We start from the raw sequence: 15,880 nt of genomic DNA, 5'->3' as shown, positions 1-15,880 counted from the left end.
GGAAGGCGGCTGCTGTTGTGGCAACCTCTTGGCCCTTGCCAAGAGACGCTGGAGGTGCTCCAGGCCCGGCGTGGTAACTGCCGCACTCCCCGTCTTTGGCAGCTGTGGCGGCAGGAGCAGCATCCACTGCCTGCCAGGTGAAAGCAACAGGAAGGTGGCGGCTGTTGCGGCAGCCTAGCGCTCTTGCTGAGAGATGCTGGAGGTGCTCCAGGCCCGGCGTGGTAGCTGCTATGCTCCCCATCTTTGGCAGCTGTGGCAGCAGGAGCACCGGTGTGTCTAGGCAGCTTGGAGGGGCGGGAGCTGCCACGCCTGCTCACCAAGTACTGTCTACCGGGCACTAGGCTGCCCTAACAGCCGCCGCCGCCTTCCTGTTGCTTCTGCCCGGCAGGCAGGTGGTGCTGCTCCTGTCACCACAGCCACCAAAGACGCAGTGCCTGGAGCACCTCCAGCATCTCTCGGCAAGGGCACTAGACTGCCACAACAGTAGCCACCTTCCTGTTGCTTCTGCCCAGCAGGCAAGCGGTGCTGCTCCTGCTGCTACAGCTGCCAAAGACAGGGAGCGCGGCGGCTCCCATGCCGGGCCTGGAGCACCTCCAGCGTCTCTCAGCGAGCGCACTAAGCCACTTCAAAAGCAGCCGCCACCACCGAAGCGATTGCCCGACCCTTGGGGCTCGCTGCTGCCTTGGGGGCTGGCACAGGAATTTGTTTCTGTTCCCATAGGACTCAGGACGGTTTACAGGGAAAATTAGAAAACAGCATACAAAAATTAAAATCAATTAAAACTATTAATTAAATTCCAGTCCCTGAAATTAAAACTAAAACCCAATTAAATTAAATTAAATTAAATTAAAACCCCTCAGTCTGGGCCAAACAGCTCAAAGAGCCAAGTTTTCAAGTCCCGGCGAAATGAGCGAAGGTCGGGGGCAGTCCTGAGTTCCATGGGAAGTTGGTTCCATAGGGCGGCGCGCCCACAGAGAACGCCCTTCCCCTGGGAATAACCCGCAGGTATTCCTTAACCGGCAGTACCCTGAGAAGGCCCTCCCTGGACGATGGGAAGTTGATGCCGGCAGCAGGTGTTCCCTTAGATATCTCCGCCGTCTCTTTGGGGCTCATGGAGTACAGCCAGGGCTTCGGGAGTTTTGCCCCAGGTTTGAATTCTATAGCACAGTCTGTGTGTCGTTGAGGGGGAAGCTCATCTGCCTGTTCCTCACTGAAAACTTCAGCAAGATTTCTGTATTTCTCCGGTATTTCTGGTAACCCCTTCTCTTCCCCCACTGATGCTGTCTCCTCTCTTTGGGTTGGGGGGCTGCTTTGGGGTTTTAAGCTCCTATGCTCCCCCTCCGGGAAGTTGAATTCTGCTGTCCTCCAATTTACCCAGGGTTTCCATTTCTTCAGCCATTCCAGTCGTAAAATGGGCACTCCATGCCTGGGGGGTCACTACAAACGTTACGTCTTCCTCATGGGTCCCCAGGGACAGGTGAACTGGTAAGGTGGCTAGGGCAGGGGTCGCCAACCTGAAACAGTGAACTGGTTCCCTCAGAAAAGGAAAAACTGGGAGCCACAAAAAATGTGTGCCATGCGTGCGCACGCAGAACAGAAGGTTGACTGAACAGTGGAGCCTAAGGCGAGACATGCACCCACCCTGCCCCCTCTGCTCTTTCACTCGCCTTTGCTTGGAAAAGCTTCTCTCGCTCTCATTCACTCACGTTTTGTTTGCAAAAGCTTCTCTCTCGCTCTCTTTCACTCACACTTTGCTCAAAAAAGCTTTCCTCTCCCTCTATTCACTCACACTTTGCTCAAAAATGCTTCTCTTGCTCATTCACTCACCGACTCGAACGGCCAGCCGTGGCGCATCCATTGATTTCCATGGGGACGCTTGGCAATGAAGGGGCCGATTGAAACCGCTCCCAGTAGTGCTGCTACTGCTAACTTTTCTACTTGCTGCTTGGTTCTGATGAAACCAGAGAATCCCCGGATGCCACTGCTGGGGGTGGAGGAGGCTGCCCGGGTTCGGCTGTAGTGGAAGCCGAAGAGAGTATATAGGGCAGTATATAAATTTAAATAATAATAATAATAATAATAATAATAAAGATTCATTTAAAAAAACCTAGAAAGGGGATTTATTGAGCCTGCCAAACCCAAAGTGGCCACCCCGGTCCTGTTCAGGGAGAAGGACGACACTCTTCATTTGTGTGTGGATTATAAGGCCTTAATGTTGTGATTCAGGGTCAGCCTGTGGGTTCGGCAGTTGGGTCGGACGATTCAGAGGAGGAGGAGGGGGGTGTTGAAGAGCTTGCTGAGAATAATATTGAGGCTCCACAGAGCCCTCAGCCAGGCCCCTCCCATCTGGTCACGACGCAGACCCAGCTGTGTGAGCCTGACAGTGTGGATGAAGATGACCCACAGCTGGCCCTGTTCAAGGATGCTCGATGCAGGAGGCAGTCAATCAGGAGTAAACAGAGGAAGGCAATGAGGCACCTCGGAAGGAGGCAGAGAGAAGCCTTGCCCTGATCTGTTTAAAAGGGGAATGTGTGGGAGGGCTGGTTTGCTGAAGGCAACCGTTTGAATAGCTCCTATTTCATGGTTCGTCTTTGCTCTCTTTGCTCTCTTTGCTCTGTTTATGTTTTTATGTTAATAAATTTGGCAGGCTTAGTTCCAGCCTCTTGCCTTCTTGTAAAAGGGGTTGTCCCTGCCTTTTCTGCAGGGCCGGTAGCAGGCTGGTATAGAACAGTTTGCCTTCAGCCTCCCACCCCTTACTATTATTATGGAGCAGCTACGTGCTGAGAATGCCCAGCTCGCCCAGCAACTCACTTTGTTGGCAGCTCAGGTGGCTCAATTGCAAGCTCAGGTCCATGCTGCACCCCCACCATCACCCCCACCCAGGAGAAAATGCCAAGTTGCGATGCCAGATAAATTTACTGGCAATCCAGAACTGTTTCCTGCTTTCCTGGGACAAAATTATCAGCGTGAGAGCAGCTGATTTCCCCACTGACCGGGATAAGGTGGGGTTTGTGTTAAGCCTTCTTTCGGGAGATGCAGCTCGTTGGGGCACGCCTCTGCTGGCTCAACCTAGTCCATTGTTGGACAACTTTGTGGGGTTTTGTGATCATATGCGTCTGATGTATGAGGACCCTATAAAGACGCAGACTGCTACTCAACACCTGAAAGCTCTGAGGCAGGGTCAACAGCGCTATATCAGCGATTTTCGGCTGCTTAGCCAGGATTCCGCCTGGAATGAGGCTGCGCTTGTGGATGCCTTCCAGGATGGATTGTCGGAGGAGATGTTGGATGAGCTGGCCCGTGTGGATATTCCCTCAGACCTCAATGGGCTGATCCATCTCTGCCTGCGGATCGATGCTCGGTTGCAGCAGCGAAGGAGTCACCGTGCCACCCCACAGACCCCTGCAGCCCCTGTTGTGCGTGAGACCCCAGTTCAAAGGGAGGAGCCAATGGAGCTGGGTGCCACCAGGTCTCGTCTATCAGTGACTGAAATGAACAGACGACGATCGGGGGGGTTGTGTTTTTACTGCGGGGACCCTGGGCATTTGGCTGCTTTTTGCCCAAAGAAGCGACAGCGGGCATCAGTGACCGAGTCTGCCCTGAGAAAGTCCCCTACTTTTCTGTCGGGAAACGCCCCAAGCCCGATCTAGACAGTGTGATAGATCGGGCGTCCCACAACAACACTGAGCGACGTCTTTCCGATGCTGCCTGTGGACCTCCATGGCATCTGATATTGGAGGCACGTCTGATCCTTCCTGGCAAGCCAAAGGGGATTCCAGTCCATGCCTTAATTGACTCTGGGGCCACCACAAATTTTATGGACAAATGGGCTGTTCCCCAGTGCCCGGTGGATCCGCCCATGTTAGTGGAGACTATCGATGGTCGAGTGCTCCTGTCTGGGCCAATTACAGCCGCCACGCAAGCATTATGTATGGCCATCAGTTCCCATGTGGAGGCCATCCAGTTCTATATCACCTCAGATCTGCATTTCCCCGTGGTCTTGGGACTGGCGTGGCTCCGGGCGCATGACCCACAGATCTATTGGTCACAGAACTTGGTCACCTCCCAAGCTTGCAGTGCGTGGACCACACCCGCCATATCTGTGCCGGCCAGGGGTTTCCTTGCCTCCCGAACTGTCTGACTTTGCTGATGTGTTCAGCGAGACAGAGGCGGATCAATTACCCCAGCACAGGTCCTATGACTGCCTCATTGATTTAGTCCCTGATGCGCCTCTCCCAATGGGGCGTTTGTACTCCATGTCGGACCTTGAGTTGGCTGCATTGCGGGACTTTCTGGAGAAGAATTTGGCTCGCGGTTTCATCCGGCCCTCATCCTCGCCATTGTCTGCACCCATGCTCTTCGTCAAAAAGAAGTCCGGCGAATTGCGGCTTTGCTGCGATTATAGGAAACTCAATGCCATCACGGTGCGCAATCATTACCCGCTGCCCCTCATCCCCGAACTCTTGGACCAACTCCGGGAGGCTAAGATCTTCACGAAACTGGACCTGCGTGGAGCTTACAACCTCGTCAAGGTTCAGCCAGGTGATGAGTGGAAGACGGCATTTGGTACTCGTTATGGACATTTTGAGTACACGGTGATGCCGTTTGGCCTGACCAATGCCCCTGCTGTGTTTCAGCATTTCATGAACGACATTTTCTGGGATTTGTTGGATCAGTTTGTCGTGATCTACTTGGACGACATCCTGATCTACTCCCCATCGCGTGAAGTGCACCATCAACATCTCCATCAGGTCCTGCAGCGACTCCGAGAACATCGGCTGTTTGCCAAGTTGGAGAAGTGCCAGTTCTACCGGGTGACTATCGATTTCCTGGGTCACCGCATTTCTCCTGAGGGCATCGCCATGGAGCCGAGTCAGGTTGAGTCTTTGCAGAGTTGGCAACCCCCGCGTCGCGTGAAGGATGTTCAGCAACTTCTTGGGTTCGCCAACTATTACCGAACTTTCATCCCTGGGTTTGCTGCCTTGACAGCCCCCCCTCACCCGGCTCCTGCAGAAGAAGACTCGGGTTCCAGTGGAACGCTCGAGAACAACGGGCTTTCCAGACTTTGAAGGAAGCCTTCATGAAGGAGCCCATCTTGAAGCATCCTGACCCGCAACGGCCGCTTGTCGTGGAGGCGGACGCCTCCGACATTTCCATTAGGGCAGTGTTACTCCAGGCAACGACGCCCAGCGGTACCCTCTTCCCTTGCGCGTACCATTCACGAAAACTGAACCCGTCGGGACTTCCGGTGGCGACACGGCGCCGAAGACAGCCGTCTCCGGGCTGTCCGCTCCGCAGCTGTGTTTATCCACCTAAAACAGTGCCGATCAGCTGTTTAGGTGGATTTGAAGCCCCCTCCTCGGGAGAAGAGGAGGGGGTGAGGCCCCAGGTAGGGGTTGAGCTCTCCGGGGCTGCCTGAGCTGAAAGTTTGGGCGGCTGAAGGATTGAGCCCCCCCGAAGCCTGGGTTAACTCTGAGCTGCGCAGCGTCTCTGCTCCACGATTTTTGGAGCAGAGCCAGGCGTTAGCAACCACCCCTGCCAGAAGGAAAGACTTTCGAGTAATAAGGAGCAGGCAGAGCGGTACAGGAGGCCAAGGTGAAGTGGACTTTTACTTTTACTCCCTAGCTCAATGGATTTTACAGCTTTAAAGTGAAAGTACGCAACAAGTGAAAGGGGAAGATGGCGGCTAAATCTTCCTCTAAAGTTCTTCGGAGTGCGGGAACTTCCTCGGTGCAACAGACTTCGTTGCAAGCTTTGCTTCCTCCTGCACCTCCTCTGGCATTGACGCTTAAGGATTTACAAGATGCCTTTGCAAAGCAATCCCAGGTAATGTCAGATATGATGGATGATAAGATGGCAAAGCTGGAGGAGAAACTGGAGAAATTGGAGGAGAGGATGGAAGAGAAGTTTAGTGTAATGGAGGAGCAGATGGAAGAGAAGTTTAGTGCAATGAGGGTAGACATTTTGTCTACAATTGAAAGCGTGGCTGAATGTGTGCAACATTTGGATGAAAAAGTGGAGGATCTTAGTCAAAAGAACTCTATATTAGAAGTAAAGGTACTGGAGAATGAAAATTTAAGGGACAAAATGGACGGAGAATTGAGCCTTGTCCAGTATCATCAGATGCAGTATGCTATTAGAATCAGGGGCTTAAAAGAGAATCCTAAAGAAGACTTAAAGCAGCTGATTTCTGAGGCTTTGGAAGCACTATTGGGCCAGCCAGCATCTGAAATAGAGGGAAGTATGGATAAAATCTTTCGTGTAAATTCATGGATTGCAAGGCAGAGGAAGCTACCTAGAGATGTGGTGGTCTATTTTACAAAGAGAGCTACTAGAGATGAAGTTATTCAAGCTGCTTATGATACTAAAGTTGTGGTTGCTGAGCAAGAAGTCCTGGTTCTAAAAGAGATTCCTCCAAAGATTTTAAGGAGAAGGAAAGATTTTGCATTCCTTGCACAGGAACTTAAGAAATGTGATATTAAGTTTAGATGGGAGATTCCAGTCGGAATGGTGGTGATGCATGAAGGTAAAAGATATCGTCTGGTTACCGTGACTCAGGCACGTGATATTCTACAGCAATGTTTTAAAAGCAACCCCTTTATCGCTCCTGGAAGCTGCAAAGGGATTTGGAGAGGGAAAACCTCAAGAGGCTGAAGGTGGACAGACAGAGGAGAATGGTGCTGGAGGGGATCAAATTACAGCTTCATCGGCTGCTGCTGGAGAGCAGAGGTTGACGCGTGCCGCTTTAAGACGAGCAAGACAAGTACAAGAGCAAGACCAGCAGAAATTTATGGAACTCTCAAAGCGTACTTACAGTGAAGCTGTGGGAGGGGCGCGGCCCAAGGAAACTACAGGGGCCATTGAAGATGTGCTCCAAAAGCTTCGGGACGCCAAGCATGGCGACTAAATTTCTAACCTGGAATGTCAATGGATTAAACTCACCACAGAAGAGAAAGAAAGTTTTTCAATATTTAAAACAATTTAAGACTGATGTTATTTGTTTGCAAGAAACGCATATTAGGGTTATGGACCAAAAGTACTTATCGAACTCAAGGTTGGGTACGCAATTTGCTGCCTCTGCGATGAACAAGAAAAATGGAGTGGTTGTCTACGTTAAAAGTACTCTAACAGCGGAACTAATTGAAGTAGATAAGCAAGGAAGATATGTCATGATAGATTTGCTGTTAGAAGGTAAAAAAACGCTTCTAATTGGATTGTATGCTCCTAATCAACAACAAGCTGATTTTTTTAGTTTACTTCACACAAAGGTTACCCAATTGGATTATAAATCGTTTATTTTTATGGGGGACTGGAATGGTGTTTTAGACGTACAGATGGATAAGGCTGGTTCTTTTAAGCGGGTTCCGAGCCATGCTAGATTGCCTAAATCTTTTTTTGAAATGAAGGACGATTTGGAACTGCGAGATATTTGGCGCGATACACATCTACACGAAAAGGATTATACTTTTTTCTCTGACAGACATCAATCTTTTTCCAGGATTGATTTTATTTTGTTGACTAATGACTTTTTTCCTAGGATTAAGAAGGTAAAGATCTGTGCAAGAACTATTTCTGACCATAGCCCAGTTTGGTTAGAGATCGATAAGGACAATAGGGATAGGCGCTCGTGGCGCGTAAATGAGAATTTGTTTAGAAACCAGAGAAATGTGGAAGAATGTAAACAGCAGATGAAGGATTTCTTTGAAATTAATATGAATAAGGATACCTCTATGGACATGGTTTGGGATGCTAGCAAGGCCTACATGAGAGGGGTGTTGATATATATGAATAATAAATGCAGACGTACTTTGGAAGTTAGAAGGAAAGAATTGGAGAATGAAATTAGGGAAAAAGAGAAGGCCCTAATCGAGAATCCATTGGATGTGAAGACTAAGGAGGTTATTAATCTATTAAGAGGACAATTTGATAAGTTGATGGCGGATCAAGTGGCAACCAATTTACGGTTTGCTAGGCATAATACTTTTTGCAATGCTAATAAGCCAGGTAGATGGCCAGCTTATAGACTAAGGAAAAAGCAAAGGGCTTCTAATATAGATAAAATTGAATATAGGGGAAAGGTTGTGCTTCAACAGGATCTTATTAAGGAAGCTTTTGTGGATTTTTATTCTAAATTATATGCTAAGGAGAAGATTAATGAAAAAGACATTGATGTATATTTGGAGAATGCTAGCATCCCGGTTCTTACGCAAGCACAAAAGGAGGAGATTAATCAATTGATAACAGAAGAAGAAATTCTTATAGCAATTAAGGAATTGAAGGTGGGTAAAGCGCCAGGCACGGATGGTTTGACTGCGGCTTACTACAAAAATTTACAATTGGAGTTGATAAAGCCGTTAAAGGAACTGTTCCAGACAATTCAGAGAGGGGGAAAGGTGCCTCCGTCTTGGAGAACTGCTTTTATCTCTTTGATTCTGAAGGAAGATCAAGATGCTACTCAAGTAAAAAACTATAGACCGATATCACTTTTAAATACAGATTACAAGATATTTGCTAAGGTGTTAGCTAACAGATTGATGAGGGTTCTGCAACAGGTGATTCATGGGGATCAAACTGGGTTTATTAGTGGTAGGCAAATGAAAAATAATGTGAGGCATATAGTTGATGTGATAGAGTTTTTGGAAAGGAACAACCAGATCCCTGCGGCGCTAATTTTTCTAGATGCTGAAAAAGCTTTTGATCAATTGAATTGGCAATTCTTGATGAAAGTTTTAGATAAAATGAATTTTGGGGATAAATTTTTGCAACCAATTAGGGCATTATATCAAAAACAAACTGCCCGAATAATAGTTAACAATAGTTTGACTGAAGCATGTAATATTGAGAAGGGCACAAGGCAAGGGTGTCCATTATCACCTTTATTATTTGTGTTAACATTGGAGATATTATTGGTAAAAATACGGAATTCAGAAAGAATTAAGGGTATACAAATTAGAGATCAGGATTATAGACTGAGAGCGTTCGCAGATGATCTGGTTGTTACGGTGACCCAGCCGGAAAACTCTGTTGTGGACCTGATGGAGATAATAATGCAATATGGGAAGGTTTCTGGATTTAAAGTTAATGCACAAAAAACTAAAATTCTGGCCAAAAATATGACAGTATCGCAAAAGGCCCTTTTAGAAGGATTAACTGGATTTGAGATTGCTAAAAGGGTCAAATATTTGGGGGTGTTTTTGTCACCCTCTAATACAAAGTTATATAAAAATAACTATGAAAAATTATGGGGAAAAATTCAAAAAGAAATGGAGAGCTGGGAAAAATTGCAATTGTCTTTGTTGGGAAGAATTGCAGCAGTGAAAATGAATGTCCTGCCTAAATTTCTATTTTTATTTCAAATGATACCGGTTCTTAAAAAAGATTCTAATTTGGAAGAATGGCAACGGGGTATCAATAAATTTGTTTGGGCAGGGAAAAGGCCACGAGTTAAACTTAAGATTATGCAGGATACTCGTGAAAGAGGTGGTCTCAAAATGCCTAATCTTAAATTATATTATGAAGCTGCTGCGTTATCAGGAATAAGTGATTGGATTAATTTGACACAAGAGAGATTATTAAATCTTGAGGGCCATGACTTGTTATTTGGCTGGCATGCATATTTGTTGTATGATAAGAAGGTTGATAATGTGTTTAAAGTGCATATTCTAAGACAGGCATTGTTGAGAGTTTGGAAGAAGTATAGACATAAGTTAGATTACAAGATGCCGTTGTGGGCAATTCCAAAACACGCAATAGAAAACATAAATGTTGGTTTCAAACATGATGTGACTACGTATAAGGAGATTTTAAGCTTGGAAAGAAGTGTCTGGTGTTTAAAGCCGTACAACCACTTGCGAGATGAGAAGACTGTTCAAACTTGGTTTCAATATACTCAGTTACGGGCCAGGTGGAAAGAAGATCAGAAAATTGGTTTTGCAATGACTGACGAAAATTTGATAAAGCAAATTAGAAATCAGGGTCCAGCACATATCAAACGGATATATCTTGCATTGATAGAAATTGACTCAGAAACAGAACTTGTTAAAGATTGTATGATAAAATGGGCCCAGAATATCCAAGAAGTTATTACAATGGACACGTGGGAAAAGATCTGGGTGAGGAACGTAAAATTTACACAAGCTCAAAACCTAAGAGAGAACTTTTATAAAATGTTTTATAGATGGCATTTGGATCCTAAAAAGCTTGCAAGTATGTATCCGAACTATCAGCCAAAATGCTGGAGGTGTGGTGGCGAAGATGCAACGTATTTTCACATATGGTGGACCTGCAAAAAGGTTAAGGCTTTTTGGATAAAAATTTGGTGGAATATGCAGAAGATCTTCAAGCAAAGGATAAAGTTTTGTCCGCAATTGTTTTTGTTGGGTATAATTACAGATGCTACTGTTGTGGACACTAAGTTGATGTTGAATTTAATTACAGCAGCAAGACTTTTAATAGGTCAATATTGGAAGAAGGAGGAACTGCCGACTATAGAAGAATGGACTCTAAAGGTTTCTGACCTGGCGGAAATGGCAAAGATCTCGGCTTATTTGAAAGATCATTCGCAAGAACGTTATATTATGGAGTGGAAAAAATGGATTGATTATATCCAGAACAAATATGGGACTAAAAAGTTTCATTTAGCATTTGAATAAGTCTTCCTTTCTTTTTTCTTTTTTCTTTCTTTTTATATGTAATATTAATATTGCTTGTAGTTATTTTATATGAGCTAGAGAGTGATAGATTTAAGAATTTATTGTTTGTAGTATATGGATGTTTATGATTGTTTTTTGTTTTTATACCTTGTACTTAGCTCTGGGAAGTTGGGGGGGAGGGGGAAATGGGGGGAGGGGCAGGGAGGGATAGGTAGGGGTGGGGGAGGGGGGGATTGTTAAAGATAAAATGTACTTTAAAACTTTTCAATAAAATAAAAAAAAGAAAAGAAAACTGAACCCGTCGGAGCGCAATTATACAATCTGGGAGAAGGAGCTGCTGGCCATCAAAGTGGCGTTCGAGGCCTGGAGGCATCATCTAGAGGGAGCGCGGCATCAAATCGCGGTCCGGACGGACCATAAGAATTTGGAAAGCCTGCAGACCGCTCGGAATTTGAACCAACGCCAGATCCGGTGGTCTCTTTTCTTTGCGAGGTTCGACTTCCGAGTTCGGTACATACCTAGCGGGCACAATCAAAGAGCGGATGCTCTGTCCAGGAAGCCCGAATATTCCCAAGTGGAAGACAAGCTTCTGCCCAGGACAGTGATCCCCGTCGAGTCTTTTGCTGCGATGCGGGAGCCGGTTGATATACGGGCTCGGATCCGGGAGGCACAGCAGCAGGAGGTGTGGGTGGCTCAGCGGAAGGAGGAGGTGGGGCCAGATTCTCCTTGGACGGTCACGGATGGACTCTTGTATTATCGTGACCGGCTCTACGTTCCGGGAGGGCCACTCAGGGGACTCATCCTCAGCCAGTGTCACAATAACCTGGCGGCGGGGCATTTTGGCCTGTTCAAGACCCTGAACCTGGTCTCCCGTACCTTCTGGTGGCCCCGAGTCCGACACGATGTCCAGTCCTATGTCACCTCCTGCATCCCATGCAGGCAGGCCAAGTCAGCGACAGGGGCCCCACCTGGATTACTGCAGCCTTTGCCAACACCCAAAAGACCCTGGGGGGCTGTGTCCATGGACTTCTTGATGGATTTACCCCCATCCTCTGGTTTTACGACAGTGTATGTGGTGGTGGACATGCTGACCAAGATGGCGCACTTTATCCCCTGTCGTGGCTTACCGTCAGCCCGCGCCACTGGTCGTATGTTCATTTAGCAGGTGTTTCGGCTGCACAGCCTCCCTGATAGAGTCGTCTCTGATAGGGGGGCCCAGTTTACAGCCCGCTTCTGGCAGGAGTTGATGCATGCGTTGGATATCAAGATTTGCCTCTCGTCCGCGCATCATCCTTAAACTGACGGGGGAACCGAGAAGGTCATAGGTATTCTGGAACAATATCTGCGCTGCTACGTCAATCTGCAGCAAAACAATTGGGTGGACTATCTGGCCATAGCTGAGTTTGCATTTAACAATTCGCAGCACACCTCCACACAGATGACACCGTTCTTGGCCAATGTGGGATATCACCCCCGGTTTTCCCCCTTTCTCCCATGGACTCACCGGAGCCGGCAGCAAACGACTTCATGGCAGAGTTACAGGCGATCCATCGATTGGTGCGACGTCAGTTAGAGAAGGCCAAGGCCGATTACAAAAGGTTTGTGGACCGGTCAAGCCGGGATACGCCTCCACTTTCGGTGGGAGATCGGGTCTGGTTGTCCACCAGGCCGGTGAGAAAGTTAGATCACCGATATTTAGGACTGTTCCCAGTCGAGGCTGTCATCAATCTGGTTGCCTATCGCTTAACTCTGCCACGTTCCCTGCGCGTGCACCCAGTTTTTCATTGGTCTCTGTTGGTCCACGAGCAACCGGCCTGTCCACTCCGCCGAGCGGAACCTCCCCCAGCAGGACCTCGTGATGGAGACAGCACCCCCAAGTACGAGGTCGCCAGCATCAGGGACTCCCGTTGGCTGAAAGGTTGTTTCCAGTACCTGATTGAATGGAAAAGCTACAGACCAGAGGAGTTCACCTGGGAAGACGCGACTGCCGCTCATGCCCCTGCGTTGGTGACCGCTTTTCATGAACAATTTCCATCCTGACCGCATCCGGATCGGCAGACCTGGGGGAAGGGCACTGCAGTGCGGGATAGTGTTGTGATTCAGGGTCAGCCTGTGGGTTCGGCAGTTGGGTTGGACGATTCAGAGGAGGAGGAGGGGGGTGTTGAAGAGCTTGCTGAGAATAATATTGTGGCTTCACAGAGCCCTCAGCCAGGCCCCTTCCATCTCGCCTTGGCTCCACTCTTCAGTCAAATCCTGTTCTGCACATGTGCGCATGTACGCGCATGTGCACACATTTTTTGCGGCTCCCAGTTTTTCCTTTTGTGAGGGAACCGGTTCCGAGTGGCTCTTTCACTGTTTCAGGTTGCTGACCCCTGCCCTAACCCTAATGAAGGATATGCTATCCCACCTATCGAAAGGAAGAATTTTTACCAAACTAGACCTGAGAGAAGCAAGGAAGGAGACAAATGGAAGACTGCGTTCAATTGCCCAATGGGTTGCTACAAGTTCAAAGTCCTGCCATTTGGACTGCAAGGGGCCCCTGCAGTTTTTATGCAATAAATAAATGAAGTGCTAAGAGAGGTCCTGGTTTACCTAGATGACATCCTTATCTTCACTGAGACCAAAGAGGAGCATATTAATCTAGTCAGAGCAGTTCTAAAAAAATTGCGGGCCACCCACCTATATGCAAAATTATCGAAATGTGAAATGTGAGGCTTTTTTCTGCTGAACCTGTACTGAGAAACCCAGATCCCGGTAAACCTTTTGTAATACAGGCAGATGCTAGCGATGGTGGGAGCTGTGTTATTACAGGAAAATAACGAGGGGGCATTGCAACCATGTGCACCTCACAGTGTACGCCTCCTTTTCCAACACGTCCTGTTGTTCTGTCTCCGTGGGTTTCCTGGATGTATATCCAGGAAACTCACGGAGACAGAACAACGGGACGTGTGGGAAAAGGAGGCGTACACTGTGAGGTGGTCATTACTTACATGGTGCCATTTCCTTGAAGGAAATAAAATCCCCTTCCAGGTCTGGACAGACCACAAAAATTTGGAAGCACTAAAAACACCCAGGAAACTCACTCCTAAGCAAGCCCACTGGCCCCAACATTTTCACCGATTCCATTTCACTCTCAAACACTTACCGGGGGGGGGGGAAGAGAATTTCTTGGCGGATGCATTATCTTGCATGCCCCAATATAACAGCACACAGGCCACTGACTCTAAACCACTTATGCCCAAACAAGAACTGCCAGCAGCAATAACCACCAGGACCCAAGCTAAAATTAAGCCACGGGTGGATAGCCAAATGGATAGAATTCCGGAAGTCTTTGGAAACTGATGAATGGTTCCAGAAAAATAGACATGTGTCCACAATCAAAGATGGACTACCCTTTGTGGGTGAGAAGTTATACATACCTGCCACCCAGAGAATCAATTTCATGCAGTTGTGCCATGATACAAAATCAGTAGGACATTTTGGGTTTGTAAAAACCCTACACTTAACTAAAAGGCAATTTTGGTGGCCATCCAAAAGCTACATGGCCAGCTGCCAAATTTGCAGGCTGCAAGGGAAGTCGCCAGGACTGTTACAATCAGTTACAACTGTTACAACAAGTGGCAAACCCCTCAGCCCCATGGGAAGAGATAGCCATGGATTTTATAGTGGAATTACCAGAAAGCAATGGGAACACTGTAATCTGACGGTCACGGACTTGTTTTCCAAACAGGTGCACTTCATCCCTTGCCAAAAGGTCCCCACCGCAAAAGCCTTAGTGAAACTTTTTGTGCAGCATATTTACAGATTTCATGGGGCACCACAATGCATCATATCTGATAGGGGGGTGCAATTTACATTGGCATTTTGGGAAGAATTTTTATTTTTATCCCTTTTAGAAACCACCCAAGTCACCATCCTCAGATGGATGGATTGGCTGAACATTTGAACTCAGTACTTGAGCAATATTTAAGATGCTTTATTAATTTCTAGCAAACAAATTGGATGAATCTACTCCCTTTCGCAGAAGTGGCATACAATAATGCAGTCCACTTCAGCACAGGGTACACTCCTTTTCAAATAGCTACCGGTCAAAGTTTCAACCCCATGCCAGAACTAACCGCAAATGAACCAGTAATCCCATCACTGAAAGAATGGATGGCACAATTGCAAAACACCCAGCCAATCATTAGGAAAGCTTTAGACAAACCTAGACAAGCATACAAAGCACAACCAGAAAAAAGAGAGTGGAAGAGATGGTATATTTATCCACAAAATACCTAAAATCCCTACAACTCTGTAAAAAACTCGGACCAAAATATATTGGACCTTTTCCAATTAAAAGAATCATAAACCATAAAAATCATAAACCCAGTAACAAATGTAACACATCTTTCCTAAGATGTGGACTGGAGTGGGTTCTGACAATCCCCTTCCTTGGTAAGAGGAGGGTTTAAGGAATGGGGAACAGGTCACCTGCCAGTTCTGATCCCAGGAAAGGGCTCTGCTGGATCAAAGAGCGGGTGTCCAAGAGGTCCATCTTCCCTGTGCATTGGGGTGAGGGATGGCTCTTGCTGCTGCTCCCCCAGGAAGGGGTAAAAGGGTATCTTTAGCTATTCCCCCGTGGGCTAGACATTTCAGCACCTAGTCTGTGGTGGGCAGGTACATGTTCTGACATGTTTGGATGTGCATGCAAGAATCTTCCAGACCACCCTGGAAATGTGTCAGAAATACATTTATACAATCCTACAAATTGGGCACTAGCATGGTGGTTTGGGGTAGAATCTAGAGAGGCTTTGCCTTTCCCCCTTTCCATAAAACATCTTCCTGGGATAAAAGGTAGCGCAGCTGCTCACAGGCAGACACCTGCCATTCCTCCAACCTCTGATGGCTCTTGGTCCCAGAAGGAGAGCTCTGATCTCTCCTGCCCACAGAAGCAGAGTGAGCTTGCAGCATCTTCAGTCATCAGAGCAGAGCAGATTCCCACAAAGGCTGCTGTCATAGTGGTCCAGCAATAAGTTAAAGCAGACATTGGTTAAGCTCTCCTGGAAATGGCTGGCAAGCATATTTCTGCTAAAGCAGTGTGTCCCAGATGCCTATTGCTATTGATACCATCTATGCTTTTATTTCTATTTGCAGGTCTTTGTATTTTGACTTCTCCAGTTCTTCCTCTTCTATTCTGCTGTCCCTAAGCACTGCTACATCCATTATCCAGACCTTTTCTTTGATTT

This window comes from Vipera berus, assembly GCF_964194415.1.
Source record: "Vipera berus genome assembly, chromosome: 8".
NCBI lineage: Eukaryota > Metazoa > Chordata > Lepidosauria > Squamata > Viperidae > Vipera > Vipera berus.
This window is presented reverse-complemented; position numbering follows the sequence as displayed.